The following is a 24,026-nucleotide window of genomic DNA, read 5'->3' as shown; positions in this document are numbered from 1 at the left end:
GCCAAGGGCTTCCCCAAAAGAAAAAGAAAGAAATCACTTTCCAATATAATAACCACAACAAAGGTGAAAGGAAAGTTTTATCAAGCCAGATATAAAGAGAGAAAGAGAGAGAGGGGAGATGAAATAAAAAATTAAGAAAGGCAGAGGGCAAAACCACTCTAGCACAGATGCCTCTCACAGGTGAAATCACAAGAAAACTGTCAGCCAATATTCAACAATGACCTAGGAAGCTAACAGTGTATCACAAGAACAAACAGAGACAGACTAGGGGGGGGGGAAATAAGTCAGACTAGGGGAAGGAAAATATCAACTATCCAAACTGACCCTTACTTAGCTGGATTGCAGTGGGGCAGCATTAGCTGACTCCCCATGGATTCTGACAAAAGGTTTGTTTCTCTTTTATTATTTTAACTCCACAGGTGGATGGGTCTCTTACTGTCTGCCCAGTTTCCACAAACCAGACACCTCTGCCTGGGCATTGGGTGACTCACAGTTTTTCTTCCTTTGTCCTTTAAGCTCCTTTTTGCTGGCTTATAGGTGATATATAATTTTCCAGTGGTTCCTTTTTTTTACTCCTCCTTCATAGTTTATGTCCTATAGGCCTGAAAATCCTATTTTTTAAATCCTATTTCTTAAAATCCTGTCTACTTATTATTCCCAGGGTTTGAGTCAGCTTTTTGGGAGAGTCTGTCTCCTTGCTGCTTTCAGGTCTCCATCTTGATTCCGCCCCTTAATAGTTTTTAAATTAGTAATTTAATAGTGATTTAAAAGATTATAAGATAACCAGGGTGTAGTTCCATACCACACCCACAACCAAAGTTCTGTGCTATCCATTCACCCCCTCACCACCAACGATAACCAATATAGTTCTCTCTAAGGCTATACCATCACGAGCATGCTTGATCTCATCAGAGATAGGTTGGCTACATTTTTTTTTTTTGCAAGTTCATGTGCTTCAATTTTCTATGTTTTACATATGAGTAAAGCCATATGATAGTTGTCTTTCACTTCCAAATTTATTTCACTAAGCATAATCAACTCCAGTTCTATTCATTTTGTCCCAAGGACACAATATCATTTTTTCAATTGTTAAGTACAAAGATTCAAGTGACTCAATTAAGTTTATGTCCTGTAACTCCTTTAGCCTGTCATCTGTTGATGGGCATTTAGGTTGCTTCCATATTTTGGTTATTATGAATAATGCAATTATGAACATGAGACAGTATACTTCCCTACAAAATAATGTTTTCATATGTTTTGGATAAATGCCTAAAAGTGGTATTGCTGGGTTATAAGATATTTTCATTTTTATTTAAGGATTCTCCATACTGTTCTTCATAATCCCTGCATCACTTTGCTTTCCCACCTGCAGTAAGTCAGATTAGGAAGACCAAGTTTTAAAGTACCCATAAGTGATGTGGTTATATGTATAGACTTATTGGGGTGTATTTGGCATATAATGAACTTAATATATCTAAATGCAAAATTTGGTGGGTTTCAACATATGATCAACATGATATAGGTTTGATATTCCTCCCCAAAGTTTCCTTGTGTTCCTTTGCAATCCACACTTCTTCCATATCAGGAAACCACTGATCTCTTTTCTGTCACTGTGTATTATTTTGGATTTTAGAATCTGATGATGGAATATAGATATGGAATAGCATAGCTTTAGCTCTGTTTGTCTTTTATTCAGCAAAATGATTCTGAGGTATGGTAGCTCACACACATTTGTTGCTATTGTCATCTACTGTATGGATATACCACACATTTTTTTTATCCATGTGCCTATTGATAAACATTTGAGTTGTTTCTATTTTGGAACAATCACAAATAAAGCTGCTATGAACAGTTGTAAGTGAATCTGTGTGGGTAAATGTTTTCTTTCTTGTGGACATAACTTCATTTATCGTTGGGTAAATATTTATGAGTGAAATAATTGGTTATGTAATAAAAACACATTTATTTTTATTTTAAATAAAGGTACACTTAACGATAAAGAATTGTCAAGGAATTTTCCAAATTATTTGTCTCATTTCACATTCCTACTAGAAATATATGAAAAATTTCAATTGTTTCATGTCTTGCCAAGACTTGCTCAGTCTTTTTAATTTTAATCATTCTTGTGGATGTGTAGTGATATCTTATTGTGGTATTTTATTTTATTTTCCATAATTACTAAGAAAATTTAATATATTTCCATGTGTTTATTTGCCATCTGTATGCTTTCTTGGTGAAATAGGTTTTGCCCATCTAAAAATGAAAGTTATCTTACTGCCAATATGTAAGAGCTTAATAAATGGTGTTTTGCTGGGTGACCTTTTTAGATCTATATTTTGCAAATGCTTTTCTCTCCTCCTGTAATTTCTCTTTTAATTTTCAATAATTTAGTTTTGAACACAACAAATGCACAGTCTCTATGAGACACACGAGTCATCCAGGAGACAGATGTAGATCCCGAGTCTGGAGGAGATAAAGAAGCACTTGGAAATTCATTCACTCATTTCTTTAGTCAGGGCCACAGAAGATATGGTTCTTACCTTCATAGGGTTTATATTCTCTTAATGGAAGCAGATAACAAACTAGTAAACATAAATAAGGAGATAAAGGAGGGGTGAAATAAAGGGAGTAAAGAAGTAAAGAATAAAGTGTTGGAATACATCCAGAAAATATATTTTAGTATTCCAAGCTTGTGTCTGTGTCAGGTTTGCACACGCATGGCCTACTCTGGCTTACTCTGAAGGACTGACAATTTCTGTAACTTCTCAAATACTAATAGGTGTCTATATACCCACAGCTTCAGAACAAACCACTCAGCCATAGCTTGATTAGATACTCAATGTGAATGACAAAAAACTATTTATAAAATAAAACAGTCCTACTCTCAAGCATTCACCCTAGTCTACAGTATACCAAGAAATAATACCCCATCCTTGAGTGAAAAGTGTAGGAACCCTCCTTGCTTCCACTCTTACTTTTATCTCCTAACATCTTCTCATGTACTTCCAAAAGTTATTTAATGTTTTCCATTTAATTTCTGCTACTAATGTGCTAATTTTAGTACCATATCTGCAGATTTGTTCTCTTCTTCCCCCTACTTTTTTTGAGAAATGCTTGTCTAATTTAAGTTCTAAAATTTATATATAATTTTATGCATAGTGTCTGGACCACAAGAAACTTTAAGTTCCCATGAAACTACATGTCTTTGGAACAGAGCCTGAATTTGTTAAGTACTTCTGAAGAAAATGGGACAATTTTATAGAAGTGGAAATGTAGAATTTACCTCTCTGTTCAGAGTCATCCTAAAGAGCTCAATTTGAAAATAAAGTTTAGTCACTGAAAAAAAAAAAGTACATTTGTTTAAGGAAACATAATACTTTGTCAACTGTCTTTAGAGATCTAGAGACCTGGAAGGGGGGCATTGAGGTGTTTTTTTTCATTAGGACTAATTTTTTAGGAAGTCACTCAGAAGCTAACCTGGAAAACTATTAGATGGACAAAACACCAAAAGTCAATCAATTAAAAATTAGTGCCCTCACTTTTGTGCTGATTGACCTTGTGCCTATGTTGTTTTGTTGGTCTGAATACAAACTAAAGGGAAAAGATTTTCTATTATCTTACTTCTGACTTAGTATAGTTAACTACTTTTAGTTTTTCTCCTGAGGATTATTTTACAAACTATAAGTAACATGAGCTTTTTCTTCAAATATTCTCAGATTTTTGTAAGTCAAGCACTGTAATTAAATATTAATATTGAAAATAGTGGCAGTAAAATTGGAGACAGAAGACATAAGTACTAGCAAAATTTACATTTATTTCCCAAGCATTGGTCAAGTTCGAGTTAGGTCATCAGTGTCAAAATCTGATGTGTTCCACGGCTATTTGGCTTCATACAATAGTCACAGAAATCATAAACAATTTCCTCCATCATGGTATGTTCTTTGTACATATTTCTTTTATCAGTTTTATTTCAGATGTAACCAAAGACTTTCACCAGTCTCTCTCTCTCTCTCTCTCTCTATATATATATATATATATATATATATATATATATAGTGATAGAGATAAATTGAGATGGAAGGAGGAGATAGGGAGAGGGGGTGGAGAGGGGGAGATAGGGAGGGGGTGGAGAGGGAGAGGGAGAGGGAGAGGGAGAGGGAGAGGGAGAGGGAGAGGGAGAGAGACTTACTTAAGGAACCGAACCGGAGCAATGTGAACGTTGAAAAGTCCAAAATCTAGCAATCAGGCCAGTAGGCAGGGGAGCCAGGGAAAAGTTGCTGTTGCAGCTTGAACCTGAAAGTAATCTAGAGGTAGAATGTTTGTGGTCTGGGAGGTGGTGGTGCGGTGCTAAAGCTTTGGACTCTCAAGCATGAATTCCTAAGTTTGATCCCAGGCAGCACATGTGCCAGTGTGATGTCTGGTTCTTTTTCTCTCCTCCTATCTTTCTCATAAATAAATAAATAAATAAATAAATAAATAAAATATTTTTTAAAAAGAATGTATTCATTCATTTGTTGAATTTTATTTATGAGAAAGATAAAAGGAGGGAGGGAGAACCAGAGCATCACTCTGCCACATGCAAGGCTGTGGATCAAACTCAGTACCTCATCCCTTAATCACTACACCACCTCCTCAGCCACAAGAATTCTCTTTTCCTTCTTTCCTCTCTTTCTCTCACTCTCTCTATTTGATAGGACAGGCATAAATTGAGAGGATAGGGGGAGGTACATGGGGAGAAAGAAAGATAAATACCTGCAGACCTGCTTCACTGCTCATAAAACTTCCTCCTTGCCTGCAAGGAGGGGCTGCTTGAACCTTGGTCCTTGCTTAAGGTAATGTGTGCGGTCAGCTAGGCACACCACCTCCTGGGAAGTGTTCTCACTTCTTAAGAGACCTGTTTTTTTTCCAGGTATTTGAGTGTTGGGTGAGAGCCATTCACATTAAATAAGATGACCTGCTCTACTAAAAAAAAAATCTACTCATTTAAATGATAGTCTATTTTTTTAATCTTCACCACAAAAATCTACATAGGTATTTTACCAAACAAATGTAAATAAGTTTTAAATAAGTTAACATATATAATTAGTGATTCTAGGAAGTAATAGGAAACCTGATGTTACCCAAAATTTGAAGGTTTTTTCCTGTGTGAGCAGTTCCATCCTTTGCAATACTCTACCTCTCAAATTCTAGACACTAAGAAATTCAAATTTGTTTTCTGGTTTTTTTCTCCTCTCAGTGAGACTAGTGTTGTTTGATTTTTTGAATCTATTTCTATGTGCTAGTAAATACTCTCGGGAAGAAACCAGAAAAGAGTTGTTTCATATATTTATTTGTTCAGGGTTTATAGATGTTCATGGTCAGAGAACAAGTGTAATGCAAGATACCCTTTCTTTAATAGAATTAGAAGTCTGGTTAAGGGTATGATTTACCATGTATAAGGTTCCAGTTCTAGCCCTGGAAAGGGGGGTGGGGGTGCTTCATGAGCATTGGAGAAGGGCTACAGTATTTTTCTCTTCTCTCCAGCTCTATTTCTATTTCTCTCTTTCTTTCATCTTCTATCAAAACTTAAAATAATGATACCAAAAGCAGTGCAATCATGTAGATACTAGTCCCCAGGTATACTCTGGTAGAAAAAAATAACTTGTTGAACTTAATATTAAACCCTTTAACTAGTTTTATGTTCCCATTCTTGCTCCTCTGTCTATTCTCCACCACAATCAAGTGGCCTTATAAATTTAAGTGAGACCATAACTCCTAAGAAAACTCTATTTTTTTCATCACAGTTTGAACATAATGTAAGCTCCTCTTCTTAACCTTCAAAGACTATGTCCCAAAATCATGGCCCAACTACCGACTTTTCTTTCAGTATATATCACTCTCACTTCTCCCCTCCCCTCACTCACACTAGTATTCTTTCTGTTCCTTATATGCCAAGCTGGATCCTGTCTTAAGATTTTATTATTTAATAGATCTCTTGCTTTCCCCTCATTATTTCATAATTTATTCTCCAATATTACTAAACCTCAGCATAAGTATTACCTTCTCAGAGAACTTTTTCCCTGACTAGCCAATTTAATCAGCCGTTTAAACTCATTCTACCACAGTTTCCTATTTTATTCTCTTATAGGATTTTGTCACTACCATCTGTGAGCTATTTTCAAAAACTTTTCTTGGTTTTGTTTTTGTGTGTCTGTGTGTCAACTTTCAGTCTAATCCCCCACTAGCTGTAACCCCATGAAAACAGGGACTTTGTCTTAGTGGTTCCTTGCTGTATCTGCAAAAAACACCATTGCCAGGAACATTATAAATTCTCTCTCTTTCTTTAATTTAATAATTTTTATATTACTTTAGAATTGAAGGGCAAACCCCAGCCCATACTGTGGATGTGACCCAGACTGACCCTGCCCTTCTGACAGATAAATGACTGCAACCTGGGGCTGTAGTCAGTCAGTTCAAATCAAAAGTTGTCTGATCAATGAGTGAGTAAACTTAGATGGAATCATGGTGACCTGTTGTAACAAGAGTGTTCGTGAACAAGAATTTATTTTGACTGTCACTTTGTGTGGCTTCAAATTTGAGAAGATCTAAAAACAAAATTGTCTTCCTTGGTTTGGCATTAAAGCCGGCAACCAAAATAAAATAAAATAAGTAAGTAAATAATGCATGTGTGTGTGTGTGTGTGTGTGTGTGTGTGTGTGTGTATACTCATGCACACATATGTCCCTATGTGTTCTGGCATTTTTTGATTGCCTTTAAAGGCAAGTTATCTTTGAAGTGAAAATAGGCCTGGGTTTCCATCTTGCTTTGTCTTTTTATTATTATTACTTTTTTATTTATAAAAATGAAACATTGACAAAACCATAGGATAAGAGGGGTACAACTCCACACAATTCCTACGACCAGAACTCCGTATCCTATTGCTCCCCTGATAGCTTTCCTATTCTTTATCCCTCTGGGAGTATGGATCCAAGGTCATTGTGGGATACAGAAGGTGGAAGGTCTGGCTTCTGTAACTGCCTCCCGTAACTGCCTCCCGACTGAACATGGGTGTTGACTGGTTCATCCATACTCCCAGCCTGCCTCTCTCTTTCCCTAGTAAGGTGGGTCTCTGGGGAAGCTGAGCTCCAGGACACATTGGTGGGGTTGTCCTTGTCAACTTTATTTCATAAGAGTTTCATGGAGGAGATATTAAAGGTTGCATAACAACTTGTGAGGACTGTTTTGAGCACTGGGCGGATGTTTAAAATATAATATTGTCGTATGCTTTACATTGGTTTGTTCTAGCCCTCCCACACCAAGAGAATTGGATCAGTCCAGTTAATTTCAAGGCCCTCTTGGCCCCGCCCCAAGGAACCCCGAGAGAGGGTTCCTGAGTTCGAGAGTGCCAGAGTTGCAGAGTTCCTGAGTTCTAGAGTGCTTGTGCCGCCGCAAAGAGACAGCAGAGTTCTGTTTGGTGATTAGTTTGTCTTAGTTTATGAATCATTGTTCCTGAATAAAGAAATACAGCTTCCCTGCCCAGCCGTGTGTCTGGTTGTCTCTGTTACCCGCCGTGAAGCTAGACCGGCCGGCAGGAGGACTGTTTTGAGCACTGGGCGGATGTTTAAAATATAATATTGTCATTACTAAGTATCAGTGGTTGATTTGGTGGCGGTAGCTATCTTGTAGGGCTAATAAAAGTGTCATTGAGGGGCAGGGGTTGGCATTAGATGCAACTTAAAGCTCTGGGCATAAAAGTCACCTTTGTCAGGAACACTTTCTCAATAAATCATCCCCTCTGAGGCCAGTGACTGAATCTGAGATTTCAGGCATGCAAACTTTTGCCTTGGTGCTGGAGAGAGAATGTAATGGTTTCAAACCCAGATTCTGAGGTACCAGGCTCATTCTCCAGCACCAATATAAACCAGAGCTCAACAGTGCTCTGGTCTTGCTCTCTGTAATCTTTCTCAATGTATCTCTCTCATTAAATAAATAAACAAAATGTTTATAGAAAAAAATGCAAAGCCTTCTACAGTGGGCTTTGTACACATTTACCCCTTTGCTGATTCCCAGATTACTTTTAATTCTATTTCACAAACTGCAAATAAAATCCCTGTGTGTCAGTTTAACACAGTGCCAGAGATTGAGACTGAATTCAGAATTTCACATAAGCACTCAGCCAGCAAGCCACCCTGGCCCAGTTTTTAATTTTATGTTTTTATGAGAGAGTGAGAGACTAAATTACCACTTCCCATGATCCACAGAGCTCCACTGGCTCCATAGGTCCTTGGTTGCATATGCCTGTTTTAAGATTAGCTTTAGAACCTATTATAAGGTAGGCCTGGTATTGTTGAGAGTGTAAAACAGTATATGTATATAATTTTTAATTTTATTTTTTTATATTTTTATATTACAGAATTACATCTCAACAGGGGTTTGAATCCACACCATTACCACCACCAAAGTTCTGAATCTTTACTCTCCCCACTGCAATCCACCACAGTTCCCCTAAAGTTGTAGACATAGGACAACCATCTTTTCTACAACTATCAGTCCACATTTGTACATAGCTCCCTGCCCCTTCTTTTTTTGGTTCAATCCTCTCCTCCCCACTCATGACATCACAACTATCCCCATATGTCCTTCTAAACCACTCATTGCATCATAGCTACCTCCACATGTCCCTTTTCTTTTCCTTCTCTCTCTCTCTGGGTGTTGTTGGAGCTGGGGTTCAGAGTCCTCTTCATCCTATCACTTCTCCCCCACTGGGAGTATGGATCAAGGTTGTTTATGGGGAGTAGAAGATAGGAGTTCTGGCATCTGTAGCTGCTTCTTAGCTGAGCATGGGCATTAACAGGTAGATCCATAACTCTAGCCTTGAAACAGTATGTATTTTTTATGGTTGATCTCCAGTATTTTGTTCTCATAGATATTATGTATTCCTAATCAGCTCACGACAGATGATCAACTCTTAGATATAATAATAAATAGGCCTATAGTACTACTTTCACCACTAGTGAAGCCCTTCCCCCTACCCATAGGTGGGGAAAGGGGACTTCAGACCAGACCAGTTCACATGGTAATACATACTCTCTACCAGATGTACCACCATTTGGTCCCTGGCTGTGACTCCTCTATAGAGCAGAGGTCATGATCATAACCCTGATTTGAACACTTTAGATTTAATTTTCAACCACATGATATCAGCAATATCCAATAACCTACAGAGGAGGGCAGGAAGGAATTGAACTCCAAAGGTAGAAACATTTTTTCTCCAACTCTTATTTTGACAAGCTTCCAATTTTAGAAAAGTCCTAAAAGTAATACCATTGTCGAGGGTGTTGTGAGATCAGGAGGATCCTCTTTTTGTTTGTTGCTACTCTGATGAAAAGAATTTCAAGGACACACATTCAAATGTATGGTTTCCAAATTAGTCATTTATTAGATATGCAAAGTAAAGTTAAGAAAAACACTAGGGGGTAGATTTCCCAAGGGTTTTTGGACCCCAAAACCCAAGCTAAAACCCAAAGTCAATAACCAAGGCCCAATATTCCTCTTTGTTCAAGACCTTCTCCTTTATAAGCCTTCTTACATCACACCGGGGCCCACTTCCTTTTTCTTTTTTTTTAATTTCTTTATTGAGAAATTAATGTTTTACATTTGACAGTAAATACAAGAGTTTGTACATGCATAACATTTGCCAGTTTTCCATTTAACAATACAACCCCCACTAGATCCTTTATCATCCTTTCTGGACCTGTATTCTCCCTGCCCCCCCACAAACCCCAGAGTCTTTTACTTTGGTGCAATATGCAAATTCCAGTTCAGGTTCTACTTGTGTTTTCTTTTCTGATCTTGTTTTTCAACTTCTACCTGAGAGTGAGATCATCCCATATTCATCCTTCTGTTTCTGAATTATTTCACTTAACATGATTTCTTCAAGGTCCACCCAAGATAGGCTGAAAAGGGTGAAGTCACCATCTTTTATAGCTGAGTATTTTATAGTATTCCATTGTGTATATATACCACAACTTACTCAACCACTCATCTGTTGTTGGACACCTGGGTTGCTTCCAGGTTTTGGCTATTACAAATTACGCTGCTAAGAACTATGTGTACACAGATCTTTTTAGATGGATATGTTGGGTACCTTAGGATTTATCTCCAGGAGAGGAATTTCAGGATCATAGGGTAGATCCATTTCTAGCCTTCTGAGAGTTCTCCAGACTGTTCTCCACAGAGGATGGACCAATTTATATTCCCACCAGCAGCACAGGAGGGTTCCTTTGACTCCACAACCTCTCCAGCATTTGATGCTATTACCTTTTCTTATGCATGATATTCTCACAGGAGTGAAGTGGTATCTCACTGTTGTCTTTATTTGCATTTCTCTGACAATCAGAGACGGAGCATTTTTTCATGTGTTTCTCTGCCTTTTGGATCTCTTCTGTGGTGAATATTCTGTCCATGTCCTCCCCCCATTTTTGGATGGGGTTATTTGTTTTCTTGTTGTTGAGTTTGTCAAGCTCTTTATTTATTTTGGTTATTAGTCTCTTGACTGATGTATGACATGTAAAGATTATCTTCCATTCTGTGAGGGGTCTCTTGGTTTGGGTAGTGGTTTCTTTTGCTGTGCAGAAGCTTTTTAACTTGATGTAGTCCCATAGGTTTATGCTTGTCTTAATCTTCTTTGTAATTGGATTCGTTTCATTGAAGATGCCTTTAAAATTTATGCTGAAAAGAGTTCTGCCAATATTTTCCTCTAAGCATCTGATAGTTTCTGGACTAACATCCAAGTCCTTGATCCACTTGGAATTTACTTTTGTTTTTGGTGAAATATAGTGGCTCAGTTTAATTCTTCTGCATGTATCAACCCATTTTTTTCCAGTACCATTTGTTGAAAAGATTCTGCTTTCCCCCACTTAATAGTCTAGGCCCCTTTGTCAAAGATTAGATGTCTATAAGGGGGGCTTACTTCTGGGCTCTCAACTCTATTCCACTGGTCAGTGTATCTATCCATGTTCCAGTTCCAAACATTTTTTATGACAATGGCCTTATAATACAATTTGAGATCTGGGAGTTTGATGCCTCAGTTTGGTTCTTTCTTCTCAAGATTGTTTTGGCAATTCTAGGTCTTTTCTGGTTCCAGATAAACATTTGTAGCATTTGTTCTGTTCTCCTAAAAGAAAATGTAGTTGGGATCTTGATGGGGATAGCATTAAATATGTATATGGCTCTGGGTAGTATATTCATTTTGATGATATTAATTCTTCCAACCCATGAATATGGAATACCTTTCCACTTTGCGTCTTTTTCAATTTCCTTGAGTAGTGACTCATAATTTTCAGCATATAAGTCTTTCACTTCTTTGGTAAGGTTTACTCCTAGGTATTTTATTTTTGTTGTTGTTGCTATAGCAAAAGGAATTTATTTCTGTATTTCCACTTCTTCTAACTTCTTAGTTTGCATAGAGGAATGCCACTGACTTTTGAATGTTAATTTTGTAGCCTGACACCTTACTGTATTGCCTGATGATTTCCAAAAGCTTCTTGCTGGATTCCTTAGGTTTTTCTATGTATACTATCATGTCAACTGCTAATAGGGAGAGTTTAACTTCTTTTCTTCCAATCTATATACCTTTAATTCCTTACTCCTGACTGACTGCTATGGCAAGAACTTCCAACACTATGTTGAATAGTAATAGTGATAGTGGCATCCCTGTCTAGTACCTGATCTGAGGAGAAATGCTTCCAGTTTTTCACCATTGAGTATGATGTTGGTTATAGGTTTGCTATATATAGACTGCACTAACTTCAGGAATTTTCCATCTATCCCCATTTTTTGTACTGTTTTAATCATAAAAGGATGTTGTATTTTGTCAAAGGCTTTCTCTGCATCTACTGATATGACCATGTGGTTTTTGGTCTTGCTTTTATGATGTGGTGGATCATGTTGATTGATTTATGTATATTAAACCAACCTTGCATCCCTGGGTTAAACCCCACTTGGTCATGATGAACTGCTGTATCCATTTGCCTAGAATTTTGTTCAATATTTTAGCATCTATGTTCATTAGAGATATTGCTCTGTAGTTTTCTTTTTTGTTTCCCTGTCTGCTTTTGGTATCAAAGTGAAGTTGGCTTCATAGAAGCTGGAAGGGATTACAGTGTCTTCAATCTTCTGGAAGACTTTTAAAAGTAAAGGTGTTAGTTCCTTGAAGGTTTTATAGAATTCATTTGTAAAACCATCAGGTCCAGGACTTTTATTTTGGGGGAAGTTTTTGATAACTATTTCAATTTCATTATCTGTGATGGGCCTGTTCATGTTATCTAGTTCCTCTTTACTTAATTTTGGAAGTTTGTAGGTATCTAGGAAATCTAGGAAATCTTCCATTTCATCCAGGTTCTCTAGTTTGGTGGCATATAGTTGTTCATAGTAGCCTCACATAATATGTTGAATTTCTGTGGTGTCTGTTGTGATATCTCCTCTTTCATTCATGATCTGATTTATTTGGGTCTTTTCTCTTTTTTGTTTTGTGAGTCTGAATAAAGTTTTGTCAATTTTGTTCACTCTTTCAAAGAACCAGCATTTACTTTCGTTGATCTTTTGTATGGTTTTCTTATTTTCAATATTATTGATTTCTGCCCTAACTTTAGTGATTTCTGTCCTTCTTTTTGCTTTAGGGTTTCTTTGTTCTTCTTCTTCTAGGTCTTTAAGTGTGCATTCAGGTTTATTTGTGCTTTTTCTTGTTTCCTAGTGTGTGCTTGTATGGCTATGAACTTCCCTCTCAGTACTGCCTTAGCTTTGTCACAAATATTTTGTTAGCTTGTGTCTTCATTTTCATTGAAATCTCAAAACATTTTAATTTCTTTCTTTATTTCCTCTTTGACCCAGTAGTTGTTAAGTAGTGTACTGTTGAGCTTTCACATTTTGGGACTATTACTAATCTTTTGTTGATTGTTAAATGTTAGTTTCATTCCACTGTGGTCTGAGAAGATTCTAGGGATGATTTCAATGCTTTTGAATTTGCTGATGCTGTCTTAGTGGCCTAACATATGGTCTATCCTTGAGAATTACCCACGTGGAATTGAGTAGAATGTGTATTCCATTTTCTTTGGATGAATGACTCTGAAAATGTCCAAGAGTTATCTCCTCATTTAACTCCCTCATGTCCTTATTGATTTTGCCTGGATGATTTGTCAAGTTGAGAGAGTGTGGTGTTGAAGTCCCATACTGTGATTGTGTTGCTGTTAATATATTGCTGTAGCTCTTTCAGTAGACGTTTGATGTATTTAAATGGCCTCTCATTGGGTGCATAGATGTTAATAATTGTTCAGTCCTCTTGATTGACTGATCTGAGAATTAAGTAGTGTCCATCACTGTCTTTTTAAATTTTATTTATTTTAAAGTCTACCATGTCAGATATGAGAATAGCTGTCCCTGCCCTTTTTTGTGGGCCATTGGCTTGTATGATAGTTTTTCCATCCTTTCACTTTGAGTCTGTTTGTCTTGTTGAGTTAGGTGGGTTTCCTGTAGACAGCAGGTTGTGTTTAGTTAGGTTGTGTTTAGTTAGGTTTAGTTAGGTTGTGTTTTCTGATCCATCTTCCTACTCTGTGCCTTTTAATAGGTGAATTCAGGCCATTGACATTTATTGATATCAAGGACTATTTTCTGGTGACATGACATTATACCTAGAGAACCCCAAAGACTCCACCAAAAAAACTACTACCTGCAGGGGAAAAGCTTTGAAAGTGGTGAAGCAGTGCTGCAGGTCCATCTTAGGAGAGTGAGATGGGAGACCTCTAGGGCTTTTAATATCCTTCTATCCCCACCCCTGTTGCAGGTGATTGGTCAATTCATATTTGCACAAGGTGGTTCAGTTCTTGATATTTGCTCATATGAAAGTGGGAAGTCATGGGCAGGGTAGATAGCATAATGGTTATGCAAAAAGTCTCATGCTTGAGACTCTGAAATCCCAGGTTCAATACCCTGCAATAATTCACCACCATAAGCCAGAGCTGAGCAGTGCTCTCTCTTAAAATGGGTTGTCCACACCAACTGATAGGCATCAAGATAATGTGTACTATTCAAGAAATATTCTTGTATCATCTCCAGGATACTAATTTGTGTCTTCACAGACAAGTATCTTGCTATGTTACTATCAAATTGTTTATATGATGTGAATCTCTTCTATCATGATGCAAATTTCTCTTCTATAGCCTAAAAATATACCCCACTCCCAACACTGGCTGAGGAAAGCCAGTGTTTCTCTTTTGGCTTTGAATATCTTTCCAGACAAATCTTTTGACATTAATTCTGAAATACTAAATTCTCTTCGTATTCCCCATGCAATGGTGGTATTTTACTTAAGTTGTCATCCTTAATTTCCAGGAATTTTGCCACAAATTATATTCAGTAAGTAAGTTAGAAGAATGAAAAGGGAGAGAGAGAATATTTCAGCTGGTAGTGCCTAGGGTAAGACCTGCATGAATGATGTTTCCTGTTCAGTCTCCAGTGCTGCAATATGTGAAGTACTATCTCAGATGAAATAATTATTTTTTAAAAACTAGGAAGGATAGATAAAAGGAAGGAAGGAAGGAAGGAAGGATGGAAGAAAAAAGAAAGAGGAAGAAAGGATGGCAAGAAATAAAGAAGTGGAAAACAGGAAGGAGGAAAGAGAGGGGGGAAAGCACGATATTTCTCTCCTACTGTGGTGGTTACTTCATTTGTAAAGAAGTGAATTCTTATAAATCTCATATGTACACTTGGAAATTTATGCATTTGGGAAGCTTTGAGCTCTTCCCATAAAGTGCTGAAAGGGACTTTGACTAGAAATAATCTCTCTAACCAGTATATGCTGAGTCTGAATTAATTGCTTTAATTTTTTTTCTCTGCTCCCCAACTTACCATCTAAGGGTAGGGAGTAGAGGGTTTTTTTTTTTTCTTGAGTCTACCAGATACAAAGCTCTGCAAAATAAGAGCATATAATGAGAGGCATTTGAATGGATGCCATTGTCTTTTATAAAAGATGCTTTTGTCTCATTGTGTTCATCCAAGACTTCTTGCAAAACAACTAGTTTTGAAAGTGCAAGATATGCTGCTTAACTCTTGAAGAGCTGACAGACTTCACACCTTTCCCAGAAGGATTGTGACTGGAGCTTCAGTCATTTGTATACCTCTTCCTGTGCTGTAGGTTGCAACAATCAGAAGGGGAAACTATTAGCTATACCTATTTCAAAATGTGTCAGAAGAAAAAACAAAAAAACTTAAAATTCCTGTGGTCAGACTATACAGAGTAGTCCCAAATCTAAGGAGCCTTAGCTGAGAGTAGTAAGGGAAGTGTGGGTATGTTTATTACCCACAGAAATTAGAGATTGGTAAAACCATTGTAAGAAATTCCCTTCATATGGAAAGACTGAGACCTTGTGATAATGTTACACTTGGATGGGAAAACAAAAAGACCATTTCCAAATACAATCAGCTTTTGTTAGTTCTATTTATTTGCATACATTTCTCCTTAGCAAGAGTATCATCACTTCTGACCTGGTGTATGCTCAGCCTGGTTGAATGCACACATTATCATGCACAGAGATTAGTCACGGTGCCCTCCTGTGGAGGGCAGGGGATAGCTTCAGGAGCAGTGATACAGTGCTGCAGGTATCTCTCCTCCCTCTCTATCTCCCCCTTCCCTCTCAATTTCTTTCTATCCTATCAGATAAATGAAAACAATTGAAAAAAAAAGTGTCAGCATGACTTTGGGCAGAACTTTTCACTGTGTTTTTTATTTTCCTTGTACTGCCCCATATTTGAAGCTCTGGTGACACAAACATTAAAGAATATAATCAAAAAGCCCAAGGGACTCTGCTTCTAACTAGATTTAGTTATGGTCTTTTGTTTGTAGAGATTTCCTGGAAGTCTCTATATCAGGAGGAGTGCCATATAACATGTATATGTGGTTATGAGGACTGTAGACAGAGTGGAGACTATCAAAGTAGCTGTTTTATAGGGATCTTGTAGACTTTGAATGTGTTTAAATATGCATAGCATTTATTCAGAGTCTGACATGTGGCTAGTGTTCACTATATGCTAGATATCTTTATTATCAGTGTAGTATTTTTTTATATAACATATAAAAAATATACTGCTATACACTTTCTGTGAGGTTTCAATGTCATAGGAACCTGAAATAATAGTCATTGTCTTTTGCCATCAAAGTAACCAGACAATCTGAAGTAAGGACCCTCTTCTCCTTTTCCCACTGTGATGAAATACATAGAATGTAAATTTTATATTTAAACAATTTTGTGTGCAATTCAGTAATATTTAAGTTTTCCTTGTGCAAGCTGTAACAGCATCTATCTCCAGAACTTCTTAATCTCCCCAAATGGAGACTGTACTAATTAAACAATAACTCTGCATCTTCCCTCCTTCAACCTCAGCCCCTGACAACCACGTTCTACTTTCTGTCTTTATTAATTTGTCTAGTTTAGGTTTCTCAATATGTGGAATCATGCAGTGTCTTTCCATACTGACTTGTTTTACCTGAATATCTTCAAGATTCCTCTCTGTTGTACCATGTGTCTGCTTTGCATTTCTTTTTAAGGATGAATAAGATGTCATTTAAAAAATGAAGTGTTTGAGGAAACCTATATTGTTGTAGGAAGACTGGTTCTGGGTCTGAGAGGGGGTCTATGATTCATTTCCCTTCCCAGAGTTGTCCGGTTTGTTCATGGGTGTTTGCTCATGGGTGTTGCTTTAGGAGAACTGCAAAAGATTCAGGTGTGTAAAGTATAAAATTTTATTTCAAAGAAGTGACGTAGAAGATATGCAAAAATGGGTTTAAAGTGAAAAAATATCTCATGCAATAAATACATGAGCTCATAGAGAAAAATGGCCTCTCCATGTGTCTTCTTTTCTATTGTATCCTCAATCTTATTAATCCCACTTGGATCCAATTTCTAATTGTTCTGTTGAGATATTCTCCCTTTTCTATTGGATTCCTGTATTCCAGGTGTGGTTACCTTTCTAATGCTCATCCCATGGTGAATAATGCTTCCTGTTGTGCACTTGAAATTCTTCATACTACTTCCTTAGTGCTATATTAAAACTCCCTCTCATAGGGAAGCAGGTACAAATGCAAAACAAAATGACCATACTCTCATTCAGTCCCAGGTAACTGAGGCTCCAGGCTTCCTAGTTCTCAGCACTCCCTCTAATGATATGACTCTAGCTTTCTCAGGCAATTATTTCAAATCTGCTCCTCTCTCTTGAGGGCTCATTGTATGTACTAGTACATGACACTGTAACCTTGTCCTTCCAGAAATGGCTTTGTCCTTGAACTTGTACTCTGCATCAAACAGCCAGGAATCCACTGGCATCTATAGTCTTCCAGTTATAAAGTTTACTGTCTTGGGCATACAGTTAGTTGATTTTAACTACATGGTACTATATGATACTGCCAATATACTATGTGCAAAATTTTTTACATAAAAAGGTGGCAGTTTTATAAAGTTCAACATCATTTTTTACATCTCTTCTCTTTAGCTGTCTTAGGTAAAACAGTTAAAAATAGTGGTTGTCTCATAGGGTGGCTGAGAGAACTGAATGATAGAAGGAGGTGCAGTCCTGGTGCGTCCTTGGGATTGCATGTCATAGGTTCCTTTAAGGAGTGGGTGGGTCTCCCTGCACAAATCCAGGGGTCTGAGAGTTTCTGCTTCTTTTTTCATTACCTACCTCTCCCTCTTTAGCTCAAGGACATGAGTCAGCCTTCAGTAAGAGTGGTTTTCCTGACATTTCATTTCAGAGGGCACTGTGCAGGCAACAAAATGAATATGAGTCCCTAACTCCATGGAGTTAATGCTCTGTTCAAAGAGGAAGTAAACATGATAAGTAAGAAAAATATGTTTAAACCAACACAACGATTGCCACCTCAACATGCTTCACTTCAGACTCTGTCCAGTGACTTCACGTGTGGAATGACAACCCTTCAGCTTCATTACTCGGGTGAGACCTTTCCTTTCATAGTATACTCTAATTCCATCTCAGGTGGTTCACTTTCTAACAAAGTCCCCAAACCTAGATATACACCAGTTTCTGTGAGAGAGAGCATATGTTCACACGTATCCGTAAACTACTGCAAAATATATACCTGAAAGCAGAAGCACACTAGAGTTTGCAGTGAGTATCCCCCTAACACTTCCTCTCCACTATTCTAAGCTTTGGGTCCATGATTGCTTAGCAACTTGCTTGGCTTCATATGTTAACTCTCTTTTCAGTCACCAGGTTCCAGATGCCATCAGGATGCCGGCCAGGCTTCCCTGGACTGAAGACCCCACCAATGTGTCCTGGAGCTCAGCTTCCCCAGAGACCCACCCTACTAGGGAAAGAGAGAGGCAGACTGGGAGTATGGACTGACCAGTCAAAGCCCATGTTCAGCGGGGAAGCAATTACAGAAGCCAGACCTTCTACCTTCTGCAACCCACAATGACCCTGGCTTCATGCTCCCAGAGGGACAGAGAATGGGAAAGCTACCAGGGGAGGGGGTGGGATATGGAGAATGGGTGGTGGGAATTGTGTGGAATTGTACCCCTCCTACCCTATGGTTTTGTTAATTAATACTTTCTTAAATAAATTTTTAAAAAAAGAAAAATATGTTTAGTATGTTAGAAAAACCAAAGTGCAGAAGGGCAATGTGAAATGTTAGATTGTACATTTTTTGTTGTTGTTGTTGTCATGGGGGCTTTACTGCTCCAAACTGACTTTTTTTTCATATAGAAAGAGTGAGATAGGAACAGAGAAACAGAGAAAGATATCACAACACTGCAGTGTGGTGGGGCTGGTTTGGACCTGAGTTGTATGTGTAATAAGGTAGGTGCATTTCCTTGAATGCACTATTAAATTTTATTTAAGAATAGGGATGGAGGAAGCAAATTTTTTTTACTTCAGATGAGCAAGGACACAGTACCCTGGTTACCCTTCTGCTTTTTCCATCCAGAAATGCTTAGTTTCCTTTATTAAGCTATTTGATATACCAAGTATGTCTTCTTTCATGAACCACCTTTTTTTCTTTAATTAATGAGAGAGGGGTGGGGTAGAGAGGCCCAGATCACCATTCTGACACATGTGATACTAAGGATTGAATGCAGGACCTCATTCTTGAGAGTCTGATTTCTTAGGCACTACACAACCTCCAGGCCATAATAGACATTTTTTTAAAAAAATATGCTTTCTTTGTGTAAGAGAAACCAGAGATTCTCTCCCCTGCCCCCCATATGACTTCCCTCCCATCTTCCCTTCCTTTTTTTTTTTCTTTGCACAACTGAGACCTCACATAGGTATGATTTCGCTACTCCTGAATCAATTATTCTATCAGATAGAGAGACGGAGGAATGGAGAGATACCATTGAGTCATTTGAAATGACTCAAACGTGGGCCTTTTCAATGCAAAGCAAGCTATTTCCAGACTCCTTTTTCTCTTTTCTTTCCTTATGTCTCCTTCTCCTTCTCCTCCTCCTTCTTTTCCTCCTCTTCTTCCTCCATCTTCTTCTTCCTCTACCTCCTCCTCCTTCCTCTTTCATGTTTCCTTTCTCTCCTCCTTCTCTTTCTTCCTTTTACTTTGGATCATGGGCAGCTCCTCCAGCTTACTTGAAACCACTCTTTAAGCATAGTTACATCTAACTCTGCAAAGCTCCCTAAGTTAGGAATTCTATGATAAAATTCTCCTCACTCCAAGTCTATTATGGTATGTTATGTTTAGCTATCCAGCTCAGTGTGCACTATTAAGTGAACTCTCTTGGTCTTTTTTTTTTTAATTGTAGTTATTATTGTTGTTGATGTTGTTGTTGTTGGATAGGACAGAGAGAAATAGAGAGAAGAGGGGAAGACAGAGGGGGAGAGAAAGATAGACACCTGCAGATCTGCTTCACCGCCTATGGAGCGACTTCCCTGTAGATGGGGAGCCGGGGGGTGGAACAGGGATCCTTAAGCCTGTCCTTGTGCTTTGTTCCACGTGTGCTTAACCCACTGTGCTACCGCCAGACTCCCCTCTCTTGGTCTCTATCAGTGTACTAATTTTACCTTTTCATAGATCAAAGGACTCCAAATATGTCCAACCTGAGGCTTTTAGTAGTCTTGCCATCCAATCCTTGGCCTCAGGACCATACTATCAGCAAAAACTGTAATGCTTCCTCCTCTGATCAGTCTGTATGCTATGGCACCAGCCCAGCCAGATGAAGCAAATTCAGGACAATGTATGGAAGGATATTCCACTTTTTTCCCCCACAATGTACATGAAAGTCTCCAGGGCCTGAACATTTCTTTATGGAAAGCACAGATAAGAGGCCAGGTGGTGATATACCTGCTAAAGTCATCAGATGTTATAATGCATAGGGACCCAGGTTCAAGACCCTGCCCACCACCTGCAGGGGAAGGCTTCCCAAGTAGTGAAGAAATGTTGCAAATATCTTTTTTCTCTCCTTTTCTATCTGTCTCTCCCCTTTCAGTTTCTCTTTATATAACCAAAACAAATAATAAATAATAGCATAAATTTAATAAGCATAGATAGTGACTTGGAAGGAAGCTCAGTGACCAAGGTATTGGACTTAAAAGCATAGGGTGCTGAGTTTGATACTCCAACATTGTATCTGCCAGTGAAGCCTGCGCTCTCTCTTTCATGGTAATAAACAAAGCAATAGAAAAATCAACCTTAAACAAAACAAAATGCAAAGACAAAGTATGAAGCTTAAAAAAGCACACAGATAAAAATCACACAAATGGGAGTCAGTGCAAGGGGTAAAGTGGTGAAGCAGGTCTGCAGGTGTCTTTCTCTCCACATCTCTGTCTTCCCCTCGTCTCTCCTTTAATCTCTGTCCTATCCAACAACAATGACATCAATAACAACAACAATAACAACTATAACAATAAAACAACAAGGGCAATAAAAGAGAATAAATAAATAATTTTTAAAAGTCACACAAACAAAAGAAACCAATGTTTCTAAAGCTTATTTGTTTGTATATTATGAGAGAAAGAGAGAGCAGAACATTGCTCAGCTCTGGCATACAGTGGTACTGGAGATTGAATCTGTGGCTTCAAGGCAGGCATGTTCTGTGCCCTAACAGGCTGAATCATTTCCCTGACCCTTCAAAAATTAACCTGTTAAATATGTATATTTCAGGGTCCAGGCAATGGCATACCTGGTTAAGCTCACGTTGCCATGCACAATGATTGGGTTCAAGCTCCCCTCCCCCCATCTGTGGGGGGGAAGCTTCATGAGTGGTGAAACAAGTATTGCAGGTGTCGTCTTTGTCTCTCTCCCTTTCTATCACTTCCCTCTGAATTTCTCTCTCTATTGTATCAAAAAATAAAAGGAAAAAAGTGACCTTCAAGAGTGGTGTAGTCTTAGTGCAGGGACCGAGCTGCAGCAACAATTCTGGTGGGCAAAAAATAGACAGACAGACAGACAGTGGCACACCATGTGCAAGACTCTGGGTTAAATCTCCAGTCCCCACCCATAGTGGGGGAAGCTTCAGGAGCAGTGGAGCACACTGCAAGTATTTTTCTATCTCTCCTCTCTCAATTCTTCTGTCTTATAATAAGAATAAAATAAAGCATTAAATACTTTTTAAAAGTCTTCTAAAAATTACATTTCAACCCTGGATTTGCACAGTATATATGGTTGTTCTTTCAGAATTTGAAGCTGGCACTCTGGAAGGGAACTGTGTCTTTGGATCACAGAGAGGCCAGGCTAGTGAAAGTTGTCTATTGCTTTTCCCACCCTGGGACTTGTGGGCTGTTCCTGTGTTTTCAGGAGCCCATATTCCAGTGGTTGCTGCTGCCCTTGAGACATAGCCTCTAAGGTTCCCTATTGATGCCAGATTTTGCTAAGAAAATGCTGCCTCATCTCTAATGACTGCTCAGTCAGGAACAGTATGTTTTAAATGTGTGTGTCGAGAAACATATGTCCCACCATGTGGAGCACAGTAGGAGCTGGTTAAGGCCAAAGTGGAAACCAAACTTGGGAGCTCTCTTTCTTCTTGTTTTTGAAGTTAGACCCTGCAGGCCAGACTTCCCCACCAGGCAGCTGAAGCTGTATTCTAGAAGTTGGGTTGGCTTCATGGTATCATCTGGAACCCGGTGGCTGAAAAAGAGTTAAGATATAATGCAGAACAAATTGTTGACTAATCATGAACCTAAATGCAAGAATATTGCAGATGAAGATTTGGCATCTCCATTTTGGGAAAAGATAGTAGGTCTATTTTAGGTATATTCCAAGGGGCCCATGACTTTACTAGTTTTTGCCTGAGCCTGACAGCTAATATGCTGGTGGACCCAGATTATTTGTCTGGGAAGATGGTGTCATAGTTGGAAAAAGGACTAGAAAGCTGGATCAGGGAAGAGAGTAACTCCCAAATGTGGGGAAAGTATATAAATATTGCTAACTGTAAGCCCCATTGATTTGATCTGGGGCCCATATTCAGCACCGGAGCCTATGGTACCTCTGCATCCCTGTAGGTCTGAGCTTACATTCTGTGGTCATGGCTAGGAACATTCCAGGCTGCACTAATTTCAGGACCTATCTTACTTGGGTAGTAGGTAGAGTATGTTATCTAACCTTCCTTCGAGAATGGAACATTCTCTACCATTGTTGATCCAAACTGAGGGCGAGGTCCTATAGTGGCCCACAAAGGGGTCCATTATGTTGTTCCTGATGGAGATGACCAGTGACAGTGGAGAGAGGGATCTTTTACTAGGCCCATCATATCTGTGTTATACCTTTGTAATTTTATAATCTTGTAAACCACTATTAAATCAATAAAAATATTTTGAAAAATAGACTTTGGGTAAATTTTGGTAATTTTGGTAAATTCATACATGAGTACTGCTTCTTTTTCATAATTCATCCTGAAATTATTTTTCATTTGATTCCACTATCATTGAAGATTCTGGGAATAAAAAACCTAGAAGGTTACCCTTCAAGATCTTTAAGACAAAGCCACACATTACCAAAATACAGTTTCAGCTACCTGGTGGGGAAGTGTGGCCTACAGTGTCAAACTTCAGAAACAGGAAGAAAGAGAGCTCCCAAGTTTTGTTTCTACTTTGGCCTTGGTGCTGGTGCTCAGAGCAGAGAATTACAATTGACCAGAACACAGAGGGCTCCTGGTAGATGCTATGAATAACATTGTTGTGTTAGTATAAACTTACAGAAATAAAATACTCATATCTGTTTTCTCAAACATTCATAGTTGGAAAAATTGAGAAGGAAAAAGACAAAGGAGTGGGGAGAGGAAAGTCAATGAATGTGCAGCTGGAACTGGAATGGAATAGACTGTACTGAACTCATTTGTTTAATCTTATATTTAATGCATTTCATGTTAAATTTCAGGTAAATGGTGATTTAAAAATTATTGGAAATGATTTTTATTCAAGATGGCAGAATAAAACAATTCAAACATTCATTCTTACTGCCCTATATTAATGTAATGAATTTGAGATGTTCAATCAACTCTTTTAAAAGGGAAAACTTAAAAAGGGAGTGAGACAAAGCAATGTTCTGGGAGGCAGAATTAAAACAGAGAACTCCCTTCACCTAGTAACTAATTTCAGAGTGATAGATAAGGCTCCCCATTAAGAACTAACATCATAAAAGGTACTTTGTGTGAGGAAATTAAACGTGAAAGGTGGAGGGTAGAGCAGGAAGCCAGGGCTATGGAAAAATGTTTCTACATTTTTCTAATAATTCACTTCATTTCCTGGAAAGGAATGTCTGCCCACTGATAGGTTGATCTAGTTTAATATTTGCCTCAAAGTACAGTTCTTTTAACTATGTTTTAATAACCAAGTCAAAATTACTGAGGGAGAAAAAACATTAGAAAATGTAAACTTTCTAATTTCTAGTGGTTATGGTAGAGGGAGAGGATGCAATCTAATTTTCTAAAATCACGTTTTTTTGAGTAATGAGTGGTTAACTTGGCTAGGTAATGCAAAAAGAGCAATCATGGAGGTTGGAGGCATATGTAATTATTTTTATTCAAGATGGCAGAATAAAA

Source organism: Erinaceus europaeus, chromosome 13 (genome assembly GCF_950295315.1).
Source record: "Erinaceus europaeus chromosome 13, mEriEur2.1, whole genome shotgun sequence".
NCBI classification, from domain to species: domain Eukaryota; kingdom Metazoa; phylum Chordata; class Mammalia; order Eulipotyphla; family Erinaceidae; genus Erinaceus; species Erinaceus europaeus.
Note: the sequence above shows the minus strand (reverse complement) of the source record.